The sequence below is a fragment of the Pinus tabuliformis genome, chromosome 4_2 (genome assembly GCF_031772625.1).
Source record: "Pinus tabuliformis cultivar Carrire ecotype Pingquan chromosome 4_2, CPIR1, whole genome shotgun sequence".
NCBI lineage: Eukaryota > Viridiplantae > Streptophyta > Pinopsida > Pinales > Pinaceae > Pinus > Pinus tabuliformis.
The window spans coordinates 143,111,725-143,133,178 of NC_142304.1; the positions used below are offsets into that span (position 1 = coordinate 143,111,725).

General features: G+C 38.1%; 1 pseudogene; it reads left to right on the top strand.

Annotated features, from left to right (window-relative positions):
- Positions 1–16,428: 16,428 nt before the first annotated feature.
- Positions 16,429–21,454, top strand: part of LOC149168618 (protein FLX-like 3) — a 33,755-nt pseudogene continuing 28,729 nt past the window's right edge.

Consider the following 21,454-nt stretch of genomic DNA (forward strand, 5'->3'; position numbering starts at 1 on the left):
ACTCTCCAAGAGAAGAGAAACCGGATCGAGGGACAAACGGAAGACACCGGTCAGTCCATCCATCTCTCTTCATTCTTAATTCATAAAGGAAGAATACTAGAATAGCTGTCTCTGTTTGTTGCTAAGGCACTGTCACACCTTAGGTGGATAGGATCGTCCTGCATAGTCATTTTTCCCCACAACACCTGTGTCAAAATTTATTCACCTAAATTCCTCTTCATAGTTATGGGACCCTTGAGCATCATCTATACCCTTAGTATTCATCATCCCATTTCTCTATTATGCATGTAACTATATTCAACAATCTCTATGAAACAAATCTATTAAGTAGAATTAGAAAATCATGTTTGTATAAAACTCTACCTTTCTATGTTACCGTGGACATTTTCTATTTCATGTAGGTCACTAAAGGCATTCTTTGGTATTCCTAATAAAATTTATATCTCAATTAAAAATCTAGAGTAGATAGATGGTTTCTCCTACTCCATAGATTTCCATTGATTTTTTTACTTGACCAAATATGAGCTCTGGGATGAAAAATATGGCTTGCTAAAGTTTAGCCTATTTTTTCTTAAATTTTCCCTATAATACTATAGAGTTCTTCTACAACTTTCTTGAGAATTTCCATGCCCAAATTTCAAATATTCCTCCACGGATTTGTTCTATCATACTAGAATTTTCCGTTGACTATTCTATGGCCCATTCTTACCAATAAGCTACAAGTTATGTCTCTTGACAGTAAACTAGAGCCTAATTTATCCCTATCACTATTTCAGACAATTTTTTTCATACTGACTCTGTTTTCATTTTTGACATATCATTGGAAATCCTCTTTGATCTATTTCATTTATGTTTCAGAGACTATGTGCACCATCAATACAAACAATTCTTGATGTATTTTAGCGTCTAAATATGTTGTTTAGGCCCTAAAAAATGCCTTGAAATTCTAAGACCCACAATATTAAGAGATCTAGACTTAGCTACATCAATGACCCACATTCATGTTTGGTCTTATAGATGCTTGAACCATGACAAAATTAGATGGTTGAGATCCACTCAAATCTACAATGGAGACTAGATTCAAGCTTAGAGTTAATAATTGGTTAATGTCATCACTTGAGTTCAAATGATCCAATAGCTTAGATTAAATTGGGGCTTAGAAATGCTCACCTATTAATAAGGAAGCCTATTACCAATACTAACAAAGTAGTCTAACCCAAATAGATCCAATGGAAAAGTTTGATCAAGATCTGACAATCCAAATTGATTTCAAGCTTAGTGGTGCTCACCAAATAATGAGATAACTTAACAATGAATGATCCTATAACAAAGTGTGATCATGATCTAATGGTTCACATCAAATTTGGGTTTAAATATGCATACTTTATAATGCATTACCCTACATCCAAAAAATACAACATTTGGGGATGTTCATGATTCAATTATCCATATTGAATTCAGGCTTTGAGTTTCCCACTCTGTAATGCACTACCATTCATCTGATAAATCAAAGTGGGGAAATTCTTTAATCTAATGTCATAGGGTTCAATTTGGGCTTGGATATCGATAGCCAAATACATCCAATTGAATTTCACCCCATTTTTAAACCTATCCACCTCTTATCCTCTCCGTTGTCACTTGGTGTCTCCATGTCATTATTGATTTCACTAGTATGAATTTTCAAATTATCACAAATTTTCAATTTTATTTTTTATTTTTCATTGACATATTTTTCAAGAATTTATGTCTACATGAAATTTGGAACTCTACTTCTACAATTAACCCATTTCCTTTATTGATCCATTGATCTAGGTGGATATTTATGGCCACCCTCCAGTTCCACTTGGACCGCCACCATTGTTTCTTTCAGTTTTTTAGTTTCCTTACTTGTAGCACAGTTTATTATTTTTAGCATTTTTTCGGGTCCTGAACTTCCGGAGCTATTTTGAGGCCCTAAACAAAGTTTTTTGGGAAAACTGGGAGAAACATGGGTCCATGGACTAGTGTTTCTCACCCAAATGTTGTTGTCCTTGGATAGATCTTTCTAACAAGGTATTGTGTGTGCCAAACGGAGATCGTATGCCAAAGTTACAACCTCGGGAAGTTGATGTACCAATTTACCCAAACGGGGCCCATAGTTTGGCGCTTCATCTCATAGGGTTAGATTTTTGGATGTTTAGGGTTTTTCATTGTTTCTCAACAATAAATAGGCCTTTCAGCCTCATTGTGACAGAGTTCAGAGGCATGTAGCCGCCACATCTCTTCTTAGAGATAAGCTACCATTGCCAGAGCTAGTTTATTTCCATTTCTATTTGTAAGCATAATTCAGTACTTTACATCAATGAAATGATGTATTATTTCTGTTGCATCTTAGTATTTATGGTCATATATGTAATTTGTTGCGTTCCTATTTAAATCCGGATTAGTGGTATCAGAGTGGTCTGCTCTTTCTCTGTTTTTCTTTGCATGTCCCCAACGAGGTCAGGATATAAGGAGTTAGGGCTTGAGCTGGTCAAACCTTTGCAAGACCAGCCTTGCAAATCCTGATGGCCTCCCATGGCAGATGAAAAGAAAGACGAGGGGGCAAGAGATCCTATCAAAATCTTGCTTGAAGAGACCCTCGAATGACAAAGGAATGTGATGATGGACAACTTTGCCCAGATTCTTTAGTGGCTACCCAAGGGCGAAACATCTACTTCCAACAGCTACTCTGGAAGCACCACACCCTTTAAGGTACAAGTTAACTTTTACATTCCCATATTTGAGGGTTAGATAGATGCAGACGCTGTAGATAAATGGTTAAATCTACTAGAAAGGTACTTTTCTGCTCATGATTTTTCAAGCCGGGAAAAGATTACTTTCGCTCTTCTCAAAGTTGACGCCCACGTCAAGGACTGGTGGGAAATCTACTACGAGCAGAAGGATGAAGGTACGAACTCATTGTTTTTAGTTGCACACACTTGGAATTCATTTGGGCTACCATCAAGGGAAGTACTACCCCATCGGAAGTTATGAGGATAAATACATAAAATGGACCACGTTGCGATAGGGAAGGGACCAAGACGTGCCAAAGTTTACCAGTATTTTTCATACCCTTCACACACAGTTGGGTATCAAGGATTCTGAGTAGCATTTGGTACTCAAATATCTCGGTTGCCTACACAGGTACATCTAGGATGAGATGGAGTTCCTGGGCATCTCCTTGCTCAACACGGCATACCGATACATTGTCAAGATTGAGCAGAAGTTTAAACAGAAGAAGCGAGACTTTGGATCTGCAAATCCAAAGAAAGGGAAAGGTGCCCCCAAACCACTGAAAAAAGGACAAAGACAAGGCGGGGTGGCCCAAGAAATCCCGCTAAAGCTGTAAGCAAATAACAATAATGTGAAGCCAAAGAAGGACACGGGAAAGTGGTGTGAGTTCCATAAGAGCTACACCCACAACACAAGTGATTTTTGGGCCAAGTAGTCATTGGTGGCTAAGCTAAAGCCTTCGGAATTGATGCGGAGCCCAACGCCACCATTTCCACCATGAAGATCCAGAAGGAGGAACCTGAAGATCCAGAGGAGGAGAAGCACCTTTTCCACTCTCATATGTGGGTAAAGGGTTCCCTGCTATAGTTCATTGTCGACAAAGGGAGCCAAAAGAACCTCATTTTGGTAGAGGTCGTGAAGAGGCTAGGCTTATTGACCACAACACATCCATAACTGTACACCATTGGCTAGCTTCACCAAGGACGGGATCTTCGCATGAGCTAGCAGTGTCACCTTCCATACAACATCAAGCCCTTCACAGATGAGGTATTATGTGACATTGCTCCCCTTGATGTTTGTGATGTATTATTAGGCCAACCATACTTGTGGAAGCGACATGTTGTGTATGAGTCAAGGCCTTGTGTTGTTATTGTTACTTTGGGAAATAAGTTGTACAGGATATTGGAGGTAGCACTGCCTACCACCATCTCTTTGGTTACTGCAAAACAATGCAGTAAGTTCATTTCCAAAACCAGAAAATTTGTTTTCTTAATGATATGCCCTTAAGGAAGGAAGAAGACGATGGCCACGACTTCCAGACAAGGCCCCTCTACATGAAAACAACAAATGGACAAGGTCATGGAGGAGTACAACGACATCTTCACCTCCCTCGCAGGGGTGCCTCTGCATTGTCAAGTCAAGCACTCCATCGATCTAACCCCAGGTGCACCACTTTGCAATGGACCAATATATCGGTGCTCTGTTCTGGAGAACAATGAAATCAAGAGGAAGATTCAGGAACTGCTACAGAAAGGTCGCATACGACCAAGTTCATCACCCTGTGGTAGCCCAATCATGTTGGTATGGAAGAAGGATGATACTTGGAGACTCTGTATTGACTATCGGGCGCTGAACAAGATCACTATCCAGAATAGGTACTGGATCCCACGAATTGATGTCCTTTTGGACCAATTGAATGGGGAAAATATTTTATCAAGATCAACTTGAAGTCAGGATATCACCAGGTACCAATCGAACCCTCCAATGAGTGGAAGACTACATTCAAAGCCAAGGAGGGCCTTTTCGAATGGTTGGTTATGCCTTTCGGGTTGATGAATGCTCATGCAACCTTCATGAGGCTGATGGATGACATCTTGTGGCCATTCACCAACTCATTTGTAGTGGTATACGTGGATGACATCCTAATCTTCAGCTAGAGTTGGGAAGAGCACCTCCATCACATCCGACAGGTTCTCCAAACACTGCAACAACATAAGCTATGTGCCAATTTGGAGAAATGCACTTTTGGCATGACCCAAGTTAAGTACTTGGGATACATTATTGATGAACGGGCGATGCATGTAGATCCATCCAAGATCCAAGTCATTCAGGATTGGCCAGCTCCAACCACTCTGATAGATCTCCGCAGCTTTCTGGGTCTTGCCAATTTCTACCGTAGGTTCCTATTGGGATTCTCTCATCCCTTGAGTCAAATTACCAAGGGAGGAGTGAAAGAAAAATTATTTTGGCTTGAATATCAACAGTAGGCATTCATAGAGTTGAAACATCACCTCTGCTCGGCACCAGTGCTCGCGTTACCACACTTCCAACAACCATTTTAGATCGAGACAAATGCCTTTGACTATGCTATTGGGGCAGTCCTTCCTCAACACGGGCATCCAGTGGCATATCATAGTGATACACTTTCAGAAACAGTCCAGATGTATCCCAATTATGACAAAGAGATGTATTCCATTGTGCAGGCCTGTCAACAATGGAAGCATTACATTTTGGGGAGGGAAACGGTCATCCACACAGACCATCGGCCCCTACAGTTCATATAAACACAAGGGAAGTTGCAGAATGATCACCATTAGAAGTGGTCCACATACCTACAATAGTTCCATTTGAATATCAAGTATAAGAAGGGCAACACCAATAATGTTTCCGATTTCCTCAGTCGACCACTGATCATGGTGTTAACCACCGTGCTCAACTCTTGTGGGTACAAGACTTCTAATTGGCCACTTCTCTACAAAAGCAACCCAAAATTCAACCAAACATACCAGACGCTCTTGGAGGGTCAGCATGTTCCAGATTTTAACCTCTGGGATACCCTGTTATGCCACCTAGGTCACCTCTGTGTTCCTTCAAGTGAGCGCGCCAAGATGATTTGGGAAGCACACTATAGTCAGACTGCTGGGCATTTTGGGGTTGAGAAAGTGGTGGCAGTATGTTAGGAAGTACATCAGATCCTACGCTTCCTATGCCATTGCCAAACCTATTATCAAGAAGCAAGTCCTCTATACTCCATTGCCTATCCCTAGTCAACCTTGGGAATCCATCTCCATGGATTACGTGTCAGACCTTCCTTCCACTTTTTGTGGTCATCAACAGATTATCAAAGATGGCCATTATGGCGACCTGCGAGAAGAATATCACAGTAGAAGCCACTGCTAAACTATTCTTTGAACGAGTGTGGGTACATTTTTGGATCCCATAGTCTATCATCTCAGATTGGGACAACAATTTCCTCAATACATTTTGGTCTAGTCTCTGGTCGACGCTGGACACCAAACTCACTAAGTCCACAGTTTTCCATCCCCAAATTGATGGCCAGACAGAGGTCTTAAACAGGATGATCGTACACATGTTGCACATGTACAACTCAAAGCATCCATGCACATGGGATGAGAGCCTATCCTATGTTCAACACAGTTATAACCGGTCTCTCCATAGCTCTACTGGCCACAACCTTTTTCAGGTGGGCTTGGGATTCCAGCCCCTATGTCCCATTGATGTGGCCATGCCATTTGCAACTACTCAGGTAGATTTGGCTCATGTCCAGTCCGAAACTGATAAGGAAAACAAATTCATTGAACAAATCCAATATATCCACTAGCAGGTCCATGAAATTCTAGATAAATCAAATGCCAAGTACAAGCAACGACATGATCAAAATCGGGTTCCACACAAGTTTCATGTCGGTGAAAAAGTCTAGTTGTATATGAAAAAGAAACGCCTTACTAGACCCTATCGGAAACTCAGACCACTCTGATATGGTCCTTAAACCATTACCAAGGCTATGGGAGACAATTCATCTAAGCTCAACATTCTCCCATTTCTTGGCCTGCACCCAGTTTCAATGTGGACCCCATTTGGCCATACTTTCCACCATTACTAGACACATCTGGCATTGCAGAACAACTCACACCAACAAAGTTAAATCCAGATTGCATGGAACAAGTTGTGACTAATCAGATCATGGACACGTAGATTAAGCACACTCGCCAGCAGAAAATCAAACTGTATCGAGTTTCCAAAGCAGGCCAACTCCTTCACTAGGGCAAGTGGCTCACTAGGGACCAATCAACAAAAGTTTCCTCATCTCATGGGGGAACTCAATGCAATGGGGACCATTGCTTCCTAATGGGGGATGAATGATCCAGGTGGATGTTGGTGGCCACCCACCAATTCCACTTGGACCCCCACCATTGTTTCTTTTAGTTTTTTAGTTTCCTTAATTGTAGCACAATTTAATTTTTTAGCAGCTTTTCGGGTCCTGAACTTTCAGTGCTGTTTTGAGGCCCTAAATGACATTTTTTGGGGAACCAGGAGAAACATGGGTCCACGGGCTGATGTCTCTCACTCAAAAGTTGTAGTCATCAGATAGATATTTCTAACGAGTTATTGTGAACATCAAATAGAGATCCTATGCCAAAGTTATGACCCCGGGAAGTTGATGTACCAATTTACCCAAACGAGGCCCATAGTTTGGCGCTTCATCTCCTAGGGTTAGGTCTTTGAATGTTTAGGGTTTTCCATTGTTTCTTAACAATAAATAGGCCTTCGAGCCTCATTGTAACAGAGTTGAGAGGTATGTAGCCACGACATCTCTTCTCAGAGATAAGTTGCCATCACCCAAGCTAGTTTATTTCCATTTCTGTTTGTAATATTTCAATACTTTACATCAATGAAATGAAGTGTTATTTCTATTGCATCTCGGTATTTATGGTCATATCTGTAATTTGTTGCATTCCTATTTAAATCTAGATCATCCATGCTTGCAATCACTTATTTGATACTTATACATCTCAAATTATTATTTTTAACTAATATCTCCTCTAGTTTTTCCTAGAAGCAAGTATTTCAAAATCCAGGCTTCTTGCACTCAAATTGCTATTCACATTTGATCACTTTCTAGACCTATCAAATTTATGAATTTCCCCATTTCCTCTCCTTGAGGAATTCTATCAAATATTTAGCATGCTATCACTAAATTTTCTTCTATAGGGAAGTTCTAGCCCATGCAACCCAAGTGCTATAACCTTCAGTTTAATACCACTTTGTAATGACCCCACCCATTAAAATTAGGGTGCATTATTGACTTTGATACTCCAAAATTTAAATTATTTTCTTTAATCCAACTCATACAATATCTGACATCATAATATATGTTGCCCACCAAGGCCCAACATCAACTAGAATACCATTTAACTACTCTATAACATAACTTGGTTAGCATACTAGTCTTTCTTTTGTCATTATGGAAACCCTTGTACCTTAACCATGCTTTGTCATACATGTCTATTGCATACTCATATGCAATGCAACATTTACTCAGTCATATCAACTTAATTTATTATGTAGAAACACATAAATTACAAAAATCATGTAAACATATAAAATATTTACAACATAAGCATAATATACATAAATTGGAACACTTATCTTTTAAATGAAAGTCCAATTGGCAATAATATTTAGACATTCAAATTATCCATAGACTACAATACCCCAAAACTCTTAATAGTCAGTCACATTCAATTGGGGATATTACTTCACTAGGACAAAAGGCTACCTAAATCCAATTAAGCTTTGCAAACATCACCAACAATTTCACGGTCTAGGGTACTATACTTTAGTAACCTCTAACCTAGAGTCTCTCATCCCCCATAAGTATGCACAATCCTAGGCAGTGCACCCCGTTCCTTGCAACCACAATCCTCCAGGCCATACCCCTACCCTTCTATGGAATCCAATACATGTCGACTAGGGACCCTCAGAGCCCTATGGCTTCTAAGAATTTCAAATACCCTCAAGAGTCTACACGTACCCACTAGGCCCCACACCTGGAAAATTTATTCCCATATGAGACCCACCTAGGATCCAAAAGGTAATAGTATTATAGGGTCACTAATAAGGCTCATCAATAGGTAAATTATATGGACATTAATGCCACTCTCTATCTTGTTAAAATCAACTTTTTTCACATTTCTTTACATATTTCATTATATTTTTCTTAGTGAGAAGGGTAAAGATGAGATGTTATGTCATGTGGCCTAATGTGCATTAATTGCAGGATTTGGAGCAATTTTGGGTATTTTAAGTGTAGGAACTCGAAGTAGACACACAAGAGGGATTTTAGGAGATTGAATCTCCCTCCTTAACTCCTCAAACACTCGAATATTCAAGCCAAGCCTCCCTAATTTTAAGGAAGTTGTTGGTAGCTTCAGTTGTATAAATAAGAAGGCCTAGGGCCTCATTAGGATTGGACTTTTTTTGTTTTAGCTAAGAGGCATTTTTGAGATAAGACATTGTGACTGATTACTCTTATGTATTTTTGACATTTTGATGAGAACGAGAAGCATTCCCTTGATTTAGAATTGAGTTGACTCAGAGGGTTGAAGCTCTTGGGTTAGGGCCCAACACTAGAAGCAAAGGTTCTTGTTTTTGTATATGTATTCTTAGATTACATTCATAGTTAGATGCTGAAGTGAATTTTGTTTTGTTTAATCTACAATTATTTGGATGATTACTTAGTTTGCTTCCATTTGTGGACAACTAGATCAGTGGTACAATGGTGAAAGTAAATACTTCAAAAACTCTTGTGGTAGTGGCCTCTACCTCATCTCCCTTATGGGATCATGGTTTGAGGGTTCCATTCTCACTGCCCAAAAACAAATTTATATTTGATCACTGCATAATGTAGGATTTCTTGTTGCATAGATGATTGTTTCTCAATTCCTTAGAAGTACCTGCAACTTTAATTTTGGTTTCTTGAGTTTGCTATGGTTTGGAAGCACTTCCATTCATAGACTTAGCCATTAGCTATTAATAACTCTGTTTTTCATAAATTCAACTCATCTTTTCCATATATAAATGAAGTTGTGCATAAAGGAAGAAAATAATGTATGTTGTTGAAGGACTTTCTGATCTGCAAGGGGACCTCATCTCACCAGCCTCATCCAAGTCTTCTCCACATATGCTATCAAAGTCCACCAAACTCTAATCTGAATTTATGTTTTGTAGCAAAGTGGACATTTTCCTTGAGCAAGTCCAACCATCTTGAATACTTGGGCTGAGCCTTGGGTAGTGTGCACCTCCTCTATGCTTTATTCCCCCATCAGAAACCTTTCCCAAACTTCATTATACATTTCCTACCTCCCTATAAGATTTTGGCTTGTTTCCTATAGTAAAACAGGGCATCCTGTAGTAGAACTGGGACATCCTATAGTACTACATGAAACCTTGTAGCAACCTGTTTTAAGCCTGAATTGGTCTTCTGAGATTAGGTTAGGCCTCCACTTGGCTTCCATACCTTCAAAACCATTATAGGCATGTTTCCCCATACTTGTCTACCCTGCCAAGGATCAATTGGTTAAATTAGCATTTACATTCATAAAATTGAAAATAAAAAATGATTTCTTCAATTTATAGTTAGTACATGAATGCAACAGCCACATTAGTTTTAGGATAATTTCCATGCTTATTTAGTCCAAATAACTAGATGTTAGATGTAAGGTTAAGTTAGGTATCCTTTGCAAGCAATATGTGTATATACTTAGCTAGATGATTTCATGTCACTTTCTAGCATTTTCCAATTCAACACTTTCATTTCCTAGAGTAGGCATCATTTCCTTTCCGCATTAAGAATAGTTTTTCCTTTTCTATTTGGTAGTCAGAATCCTTCTAGTCAATAGAAGATTGGTTTGAAAAACCCTAGTGGTCTATCGCCCTAGTTGAAAAGTGACAAGAGTAGACCATTGCATCTACTGTGTATACAACACTCTCACCTCCAAGTTTGTATGAACCTCGGGTTGACGAAGTAAAGTTGGTAGCCCTAGGATTTGTAGCATCCTTGCTGTAACACTGGAGCTCATCAATTTTTGGTGCCATTGCTGGGGAGGTGTCTAAGTAGATGTAATTTATGCTTTCCTTTTTGTTTTGCATCCAATAGATAGTTGCAATATTTTCTTTCTTTCCATTTTGCAAGTAGTTTGATTCAAAAAATAGTTGCAAATCTTTTATTTCTTTCCATTATGCAAGTAGTTCCATTCAAAAAATAGTTGCAAATCCTTCTTTCCTTCCATTCTGCAAGTAATTCTGAAAAAATGAAAAAAAGAAAAAAAGAAAAAGAAAAACAAAGAAGCCCAAATTCCTTTCATGGGAGCTCATCAATTTTTGGCGCCATTGTTGGGGAGGTGTCTAAGTAGATGTAATTTATTCTTTCCTTTTTGTTTTGCATCCAACAGATAGTTGCAATATTTTCTTTCTTTCCATTTTCCAAGTAGTTTCATTAAAAAAATAGTTGCAAATAGCTTGTCAATTTTTGGTGCCATTGTCGGGGAGGTGTCTAAGTAGATGTAATTTATGCTTTCCTTTTTGTTTTGCATCCAACATATAGTTGCAATATTTTATTTCTTTCCATTTTGCAAGTAGTTTCATTCAAATAATAGTTGAAAATCTTTTATTTCTTTCCATTATGCAAGTAGTTACATTCAAAAAATAGTTGCAAATCCTTCTTTCTTTCCATTCTGCAAGTAATTCTAAAGAAAAAATAAATTCCTTTCATGCCCCATAGGAGTAGGGACATTAGGAATTTTTTTTACCAAATACCCCCACTGCATCTAACAACCAATCTTCCCTCTTCTTCAGTGTTTGTGAGCTAGAGGACACATTAGGCGAACAACCAAAGATATTTGAAGAGCCTATTTGGGGAGAAGAAGAAGAGACAATTCCACCAGCCTACACCATGGCTGAAAATAGAAATGGGATTGAAAACATAGAAGGAGTTGAAAACAAAGATGAGGGTGCTTTTCCCATCAAAGAAACTAATGGATATGCTAGGATGAAAAACATAAGCCCCTCTGCCTTTCCTCACTTCCATGGATTAACCTCAGAGAACTCGTATGCCTTTTTCTTTGAGTTTTCTGTCATATGCATAACTTATGATTATACCTCTCATGACCAAAAGTCGAAACTGTTCCCATCCACCCTCAAATATGTAGCTTTGCGCTAGTTCATGGGTTTACCTAGGGCAACATCACCATCTAGGCTCAAATGTAACAAGCCTTCAAAAATAAGTACGTGGATTATTGTAGGTCCAATGATACCAAAGAGGAAATTTTTAGAATGACCTTGGGACATGATGAGTCTTTGGAAGATTATGAGGAAAGGTTCCAACTCAGCTACAAAATGGCCAGATGCACCCTCGATTTTGAATCACTTAAGCTAGTCCTTCCTTGAGGGATCAGTGAAGATCTCATAGAAACCCTAAACATTCTATCGGAGAGGAAATCTATCAGTTGCCCTATGATGATACCAAGACAATTTTCCAAAATCATTCTAGGGTAGCCAGAAAGAAGGGTAGGGATAGTCAAGCTTTAGCGAGTTCATCCTCCTCCAACGCATCCATAAAAATTGAAATTGGGAACATGTTGGAAGACTTTAAGAGTAAAATGATGCATACCCTTGCTCTGCAAATGGACACCATGCAGATTAAGAGGAAGCAAGAGGAGGAAAAAAGAGCCTTAGCTGTCTTTTTCCCTAGATGCACCAGAAGGCACCCTAGAAATGAATGTCCATTGAATCTTATAGATATCTGCTCGGTATTTGAGGAGAACCACTCCATAAACAAGTGACCTTGTCTACCTGGATTGAAAGTTGTGTATCAAAGAACCGAAGGGGCGATTGAACAAATCTGCTATATGAACCAAAGAAGTCCTCAAGGACCTCGACCATACTAGCAAGCATGCAAGGGGCATCCTATTCATATTACAACCCTAACCTGTCCTAACTACCTCTAATTATGGATCACTTATTAAATAACAAGTGTCCACTTACAATAAATGCTATTCAAACAACTAGCTAACAAATCTCCTAAAATAGAGCCTAAGATACGACACATTTGGAGAGTCATATCTTGTTACAACAATATACTAATTCTAAATGTCTCCATTAAATAATTAAATATTCTAGAACAATAATTATTAATTTAATATCTTAAATTAATAATTATTTTATTCCAACTTTATAACCTATGATAATATTTTGTTTTTGGATCATCTAACATTCCCCCCTATGATCTAAACATACATTACAACAGATACCAAGTTCATCCCTGAACTTAGTAAATTTTATCCTTCCATGAGGTTTCGTGAAAATGTTGGAGATCTGATCTTCTGAAGGACAATAAACGAGCTTGAGAACATCTTTGCCAATGAGAGATCTGATATGATGATACTTGGCGTCCACATGCTTTGTCTTTGAATGAAACACTAGGTTCTTGGGAAGTTTGTGGCTGACTGGTTGTCAATGAATAATGATGTAGCTTCTACCTGAGAAATGCCCAAGTCCTACAAAATCCTGCGCAACCAAACAATTTCACATGCTGCTTCCCATGGTGAAATATATTCTGCTTCTGCTGAAGAAGTGGCAACTGTAACTTGTTTCTTACAACTCCAAGATGCCGCTGCTAACCCCATGTTCATTAAATAACCCGATGTTGATGCTCGATCATCAATACTTCCAGCAAATTCAGCATCTGAATATCTGCCAAGTACAAAGTTTTTAGTCTTTGTGTAAAGGAGACCAAAATCTTTTGTTCCTTGGATATATCAAAGAATTCTTTTTGCTGCATTCTAGTGACTATCATGTGGTTCTTGCATGAAACGGGAAAGAATACTAACTACATAAGATAGATCAGGATGAGTGTTTGTTTAATAAATCAAGTTTCCAATCAACTGTCTATAAGTAGTGTTGTCCACCTCCCCCCCCCCCCTTCAAATTTTGAAAGTTTCAAGTTTTGCTCCATGGGGGTAAGAATGGGCTTGCAATCATGCATTCCAAATCGTTGAAGAACCTCTGCTGCATACTTACTCTGAGAAATGAAAATATGATGTGGACGTTGGAAGACTTCAAGTCCAAGATAGTAGTGAAGTAATCCAAAATCTGTCATTTTAAAACTTGCATGTAACTCCTTTTTCACTTGTGCAATATGATAATCATGGTTGCCAGTAATTATCAAATCATCTACATATATAACAAGAATTACCGAATATTTTCCCTGTTGTTGCACATACAAAGTATCATCAGATTCACTTCGTTGAAAACCAACTTTCTTACGGTATTCATCCATCTTTGCATACCAAGCTCGGGGATCTTGTTTTAACCCATATAAAGCCTTGATCAATTTGTAGACTTTATGTTCTTGCCATTCAATTATAAAACCTGGTGGTTGTGTCATATACACTTCTTCCTGTAAATCCTCGTTGAGAAAAGCACTTTTCACATCCATTTGATGAAATTTCCATCCTTTCTGAGTGGCCAATGCAAGAGTTAATCGGATGGTGTTCCATTTACCTATAGGAGCAAAAGTTTCCTCATAATCAATGCCTTCCTGATGTGCAAAACCTTTAGCGACAAGTCTTGCTTTATACTTTTCAAGTTCGCCCTTTTGGTTGTACTTAATTTTGTAAACCCATTCACATCCTATGGGTTTAACATTTTGAGGACAATCAGCAAGTTTCAAGTGTTGTTAACAATTACTGATTGATATTCTTCAATCATAGCTTGTTTGCACGCCATGAACTTGTTGGAAAGCTTTCTCGACACTTTTTTTCCATAAATGCAAGCTTCAGATTTTGCATTTTCCTTTTTGAAAGTGGGAAGTCCTTTAACCATCCCTTGTTTTTGCGAATTGAGAAAGACTACCAAAATTTAAATGTCCATATCGTACATGCCATAATATTATAGGTGAAATTCCTGTAGTCACTGCCCCTACAAAATCAGAATGCCTTGGAATAACTGTCCCTTTCATCCTTAACAGTTTTCCATCTTGATAACCTGTCATCACAATTTTCAAGCTCTGTTTGACTGAATTAATATTAACTAGGCCATCTTCCATAATGACTTGATGTCCTACTTGTCGAATCGTGACTAAAGACAACAAATTTTTCTTAAAGGTTGGTACATACCATACATTTGAAATCATTTTTTCTCCAATGTCAGGGAGAAAAACATTAACTGCTCCTTTTCCATAAGGAGTATGTTTTGTATCGTCTGCAAGAAAAATGGAATTAAGTTGGAAATCTTGAAAATTCCAAAAAAAATCACGTCGACAAGTCATGTACTGAGTTTCCCCTGAATCCAAGATCCAGGCATCTTCATAATCACTTCTAAGATGGTATGAAAGTTGTAATGTCAGCGAGGAAGTAAAAACATATTCTGAGTTATCATCATCTTGATCATTTGCAAATTGTGCTGAGTGCTGATGAAAATTGGGAATTTTATTAAGAGAAGTTCGATAATCTTCATCATAATGTCCAACTTTGTTACATCTGCGATACACAATTTGACTTAGGTGTCTTCCTCTTCCTGAATATTGTCCTCTGCCTCTGCTTTGAATTCTTTTTTGAGGTTGTCGTCTACCTTGATTATTATTTCCTTGTCCTTGAAAATAGCCTCTTCCTTGACTGTTTCCTCTACCTTGAAAATTACTCCTGCCTGAGCTGTTGCCTCTATTAAATGTGTTTCCTTTGCTTTGGCTTCATTATAAATGAGAGTGCTTTCGATGAGGTGTTGCCATGTTTTATAAGATTTTGTACCTTCAACTTTGTTGGAATCATAAAACAAATTAATCAACTTTGACATTGTAGTGTTGAAGCTTCGCACCAAGAATCAAGCTCAGAGAAAAAATGTCAAGATGGGCAACATAACACACAACACACTATGCAAAAGAAAGATCTATTGGGGCTTGACCTTGACCCTTGTATAGTCATTGAAACAGGAGAAAAATGATTGAGCTTTGCACTTGGCTCTAGTCAATTTCTCAAATGTTTACAAGGTAACTTTAGAAATTTGACTTTTACAACGATGCTCTTGCAAAACTTGGTAAAAAAAGGTTACCCCTCCAAAGTAAAATTACTTTGAGTTACAATGAGATGATCCCAAATTAAAATAAAGAAACACATCCCAAATTAAAATAAAGAAACACTTCTTGGAGAAAATACCAAACTCACCTTATTTCTCCAAAAACATTATTTTTCAAATAAAAGAAAATTCCTTATCTCTCCAATTTACAAATTACAAACAAGGGAAAAATCCTTATCACTCCATTAACATTAATTCCTTTTTAATTTCTTTTAAGCTCATTAATTTAAGAGAACTTTGTGAAAATATTAAACCTGAATTAAAATCTTAAACACATTCATGCACTTTCCTCCAATCGACTTTTAGGCTGGCAACTTCCACGTGGGTTGCTAACTAACTCATGTTGGTTTTCACGTTGGCTTCGGCTGGCAGGCTGGCTTCACTAGCTTCGGCTGGCTTTGCTGATTGGCTCATTCATATACACTGCCCTAAAACGTTCATATATGAACATTCGTTAAGCATACTTATCACGACTAGCCTGAAAATTCATAGCAGCAATATTAGTCCAGTGGCGAACAGAAGGAAACGAAATGGAAGATCCTCAAGAAAATGGAATGGAAGACTGTCGAACAGCAGCAAACCGACCAAATTGCGAGGAATGTGAAAAAAACCTTTGGAAATACAAGTGCCCGGGTTGTGGCTTGCGATCATGTGGACTGCCCTGCGTGAAAGCTCACAAAGATCGCACTCAATACACAGGCAAGCGAAACTGAGCTCAGTTTGTGTCCATATCCCAGTTCGATGACAATTGGCTCGTATCAGATTATAGGCAATGTAAAAGTTGATAAAGAACGGCAAGCAAGGGATCTGGTTGACAAATGTATGAGTTTAGAAGCATAACTACGGGCAGTGGAGCCCTTGAGGGCCGAGGTTATGCAATTGCGTGTTGATACTCAAAAACTAAATGGCTCTCATCAAGAATTGTCAGCGCAAGTGCAAACTCTCAATCAAGAATTGACTAGAGCACAAGCTGATCTCCAGCAGGTTCCTGCATTGAGGGCAGAGCTTGACAGTTTACGTCAGGAATTGATACAATCTAGGATGATGATTGAATATGAAAAGAAGGCAAATACTGAGCAGTTCGAACAGAGGTAGGCTATGGAGAAGAACTTGATTTCTATGGCCAGAGAAGTTGAGAAACTTAGAGCGAAGCTTACAAATTCTGAAAAGCGAGCCTGGGCTGCTGGTGGAACTACAGGTGGACCCTACCATAATCGCCAGGCCAGAAATCGCAGTACAAAACTTTTATTTCTTCTGAAGGGGATGTCCAAGAATGAAACCAATAGGTCTTATTACAATAAATTTGATCACTTCCTCACTTTTGACATAATCACAAATCGAATGTCCTTTTCTTATCTTTGGCCAATTCAATCATTAATAAAATTTCTGTTCCTTTTAAACAAAATAAAACTAGACAAATTCCATACCAATCATTTGTTGATCAATTCAATGGAGTTTTCCAAAAACTTGTAGAGCTGGAATCTCCTCCTCCAATTCACTGCAGCATTACTGGAGCTCTGATACCACAATAATGGCAGAAATGTCCTCAAACACGTAATTTTATTAATCAGAAAAAAAAACAATTACATATTGAATTTGCAAGAGTTTACACCCGAACAACAAAACACTCTTGTAATGAGCTATTTATAAGCTCAATGTCCTAACTACCTCTAATTATGGATCACTTATTAAATAACAAGTGTCCACTTACAATAAATGCTATTCAAACAACTAGCTAACAAATCTCCTAAAATAGAGCCTAAGATACGACACATTTGGAGAGTCATATCTTGTTACAACAATATACTAATTCTAAATGTATCCATTAAATAATTAAATATTCTAGAATAATAATTATTAATTTAATATCTTAAATTAATAATTATTTTATTCCAACTTTATAACCTATGATAATATTTTATTTTTGGATCATCTAACATAACCAGAATGCATCCATTCCCCCTTGGTGACCTTCTACTCATCCTTCATGATCCACACCTTCTCCATCGTATTTTGTACCTCAATACAATTTCCAACCTACCAATTAATAATTTCAGCCATATGCTCCTCCACAACCTTAGTGGACTACACAATCCCAAGGGTGGAGGCCCCCATACAACCAATCTCCATCCTTACTGCCTCCACCTCCATATTAATCACAACTCCTTCACCCTTCTTCACCTAAGAAACCTCATATTCCTACTCAACTAAACCCAAACCCGAATAATAGACAGTAACAACATGTCTACAGTTGGGAAACATCTTAACCTGCCTATGCTGTGGAAATTCACGAAATCAACCTCAAGTCTAGAAGAGTGCTTCTAGATAATCAACCTCCGTCTCCACTTGAGAAGCTTGAAGAGGAAAAGGAGGAGAGTGTTCCTCAAGCCAATCCACCTCCTTTTTGCGAGATATTAATCCATCCTATCCATCACACCCTAGAAGAGATTGAACTTCTAGGTTGTTGAAGCCCTGAAAATCGTGTCAACAATAAGGGGGATACCCGCCCAGTCCGGACCTTGGTTGGCAGCTCCTTATCCGTTTGGTATAGCAGGTCCGACTGGGGATAATGGGACCAGTTTCCCAATCTATGTGTGTGTGTGTAGAATTTGATGTTGTTGATCTAATAGTTCCTATCTAGGATATTCTAATTCAAACTTTTAATCTAAGTCTATGCTATTGTAATCTAATAAACAGCACATCTAAATCTATACTAACCCGGGATGTAATTCTTCTATTATGTGATCTAAAGAGATTTCAAATAACAACTGGTAATAAAGATCATTCAGCGATTATAAGAAAGGAAATCAATCAAGATGAACCACTTCGCATAAAAATTTAGACGAAACAGTTGTGAGCAGCATATCGCATAATGAGCTATTCATACATTAGGCATCAACAAATAGCTATCACCGTACAAAAGTGCCAAATGATAACTCAAGCATTCATGCAATAATACATAAAGAACTAAAAACTGTATATCACTTTAACATATAAGTAGAAATGGTCAAGAGATAAAAGTACCATTTATGACTAGTCCTACTCATAAGCTTCAAGCAACAATGATTTATCTCTCCTTGCTCTAACATCCACTAAGAGTATAGAAGTGCAACATCAATAGCAGATATCAAATGCAAACATCAACAAATCTTGATCCATTCATTCACCAAAACCTCCTCCGAGGGTGCAAAAGTGCATGTTCTGAGGACACGTTTTTGATAAATTTTTGGACCCCTCTCTAAATGCATGAGAAGGGTTTAAATACTACTAACTAAATAACTTAATTATACAAATTCAGGATACATTTTAAATGACCGCCCTTTTTCTAAGAAAAACTATTTCTAAAAATTAAATCTAATATCTAACTTATTTCTGCATTTTCTCCTTAATGTTGCGAGCATTCACTATTTTCTTGGGTAGAGTCGTCTTGACTGTATTCCACTTTTGGTTGAGCTAAGAAAACAGAAATGGTAAGAGCTGGCACCATCTTTTCAGCAAAATCGATGATATACTCGAGAGTCATCCTCTGGCTACGTGGATTTACTGTGTATGCCCAGTAATAATCCAAGTTTCACTTGGTTAATCCTCGAATTGCTTCTTCTTTCAGCTTTATGTTTCCAGTATGTTCTTTACCACTGGTTTCTTGCATTTTCTGGGCTTACCAGTGACTGAGCAGTTAGAGGCTTTGCTTTTTGAGCAATTTTCTGAGTGATGGCGCATCGGAAACTGCCTCCGTTCCTTGATCCGAGCCTCTCTAATGCGTTTTTCGCCTTTAGCGCCTTTTTCTTCATCAGGTATAAGCTTCAAAATTTGTAAACATACTGCTTTCTTGAGCTTCTAACCTTGAGCGTTAAACCGCCTGTTGACATCAGCATTGTTCAACTACTCATTCAACCATGGCTGTGAATGAAAGATCTGTAATGGATAGCTTAGTAGTGCTCTATGAATCTGCGGCTCTGTTGTATGCGGTATCCATTTATGATAGCATCTTTTCTCTGTCTCTGAGCATTGGAGTTTTACCTTTCTCCCCCATGGCTTCCTGCACATTGCTTCGTATTACTTCTGCTTTTCGTTCCTGCAGTTCACACATGAGGAGAGAGTAATGATAATAAAAATTGAGAGGAAAGCTTTAAGCTCTACGGATGTACAAAAACATGCCACCTGACGTGAACTGACTCTTCGAAAAACACAAAACCGTCTTTCATTAACAACTGGCATACCATTCATTAATTATCATTAAAGAGCGTATCCAGTTCTTGGTTTATGAAAAGCTTTTCTTGAATGTCGAGCTGGGGAAAATCTGCGATGGAATGTTTCTGCGATTCGTATCACAGCATCGCATATCGCATTATCGCAAATTTCATTAAGATGTGCTATCGCAGGGTTGCTCGATTATGCTATCGCAAAATCATAGATCGCAGTATTGCGCTATCGCAAAATTGCAGATCGCAGTATCGTGCTACCGCAAAATCGCAAATCGCAGAATCACGTTATCGCAAAATCGCAGATCGCTACAATCTTTAAATGGTTATGTGATTTTCATGCGACATTGTGATATGCGATATCGCATATCAGATATTGGCGATCTTTTAAGGTTTTCCAATGTGAGCGTTTTTTTTAATGCATGTGATGCGATGGAATTCGCGTTGCACTTTCACAGTTTATCATTTTTACTCATAAGGAGATGTCCTATCATTCTTCGCGCGATGCGATGTTTTCTTAAGGGGTAAAATGCATGAGCCTTAATTGAATTTTTTGAATTTTTTACTAAGGGTCCCCACTTACCTAGTGTTATTGCTAGTACTATATAAGGAGGGGGGTTGTTGGTGGCCACAACAATTGGCGATTCACTTGGAAGAACCAGTTATCTCTACTTTTCTATCGAATTTTTTCAGACTTCCAAAACAGAAAATTTTTCAGAAAATTAAACTTTATTATGGAAAGATAGAGTACATTACGCTCTAAACCGTCAATGATATTTTGTTTCAACCATTTTCTACTTTGACTATTTGCTTCCTAAGGCTAGTCCTTGTATTTACATCAACCATTACTTGGTCTTGTAAAGATAAAACAAAGTCTCCTCTGTAAACCAGTTTTAAATATGCTCATTTGTCGTAGGTAGAGCCTCTACTACCAGCAGGCGTTTATAGCCTCGACAGGGTTACCTGTTACCCAGAAATGATCCTGTATCCTACTTAAGGTGACCTACAACTTTCAAAGGAAAATCCATATCAACACTTATTGCTTTGATTTTCTTTTTATTCTTAAAGAACAATGTCTTGGTTTGGTAGCCAAATTATGACACAGTCATTCACTTGATCTATAACTTTGCTGAACAAGTTGGCTCGTGATGAGACCCCTTGTCTTTTGATTGCAACAATCTTGAGTCATTGCCCTGTTATGGTGTACAGTATTGGCAAAGTCAGCAAATTATAATATCTGTGATAATGATAAGCCAACTCGTGATGAGACCTCTTATTCTTCAAGATAAAGTGTATCCTTGGGTTATTCCTCTGAAAGTTGCGATTTTCCTTAGCAGGGAGGAAGTCATTGTTTCCTTAAGATAGCTCTGGATGACAATAATAGAGTTTTTGGAAACAGTTGTTCTACAGAGAATCTTTATTTTGTTATTGATACCTTTCATTGTACTGAGATAAAACAATTTCTTCACTAAAGGTTGCTTTCATCAAAATTTTGAAGTTGGAACTAGTATCATATCTAAGCTAAAGTTTTTTAACTGTATCTATCAATAATAAAGATCAGTTTT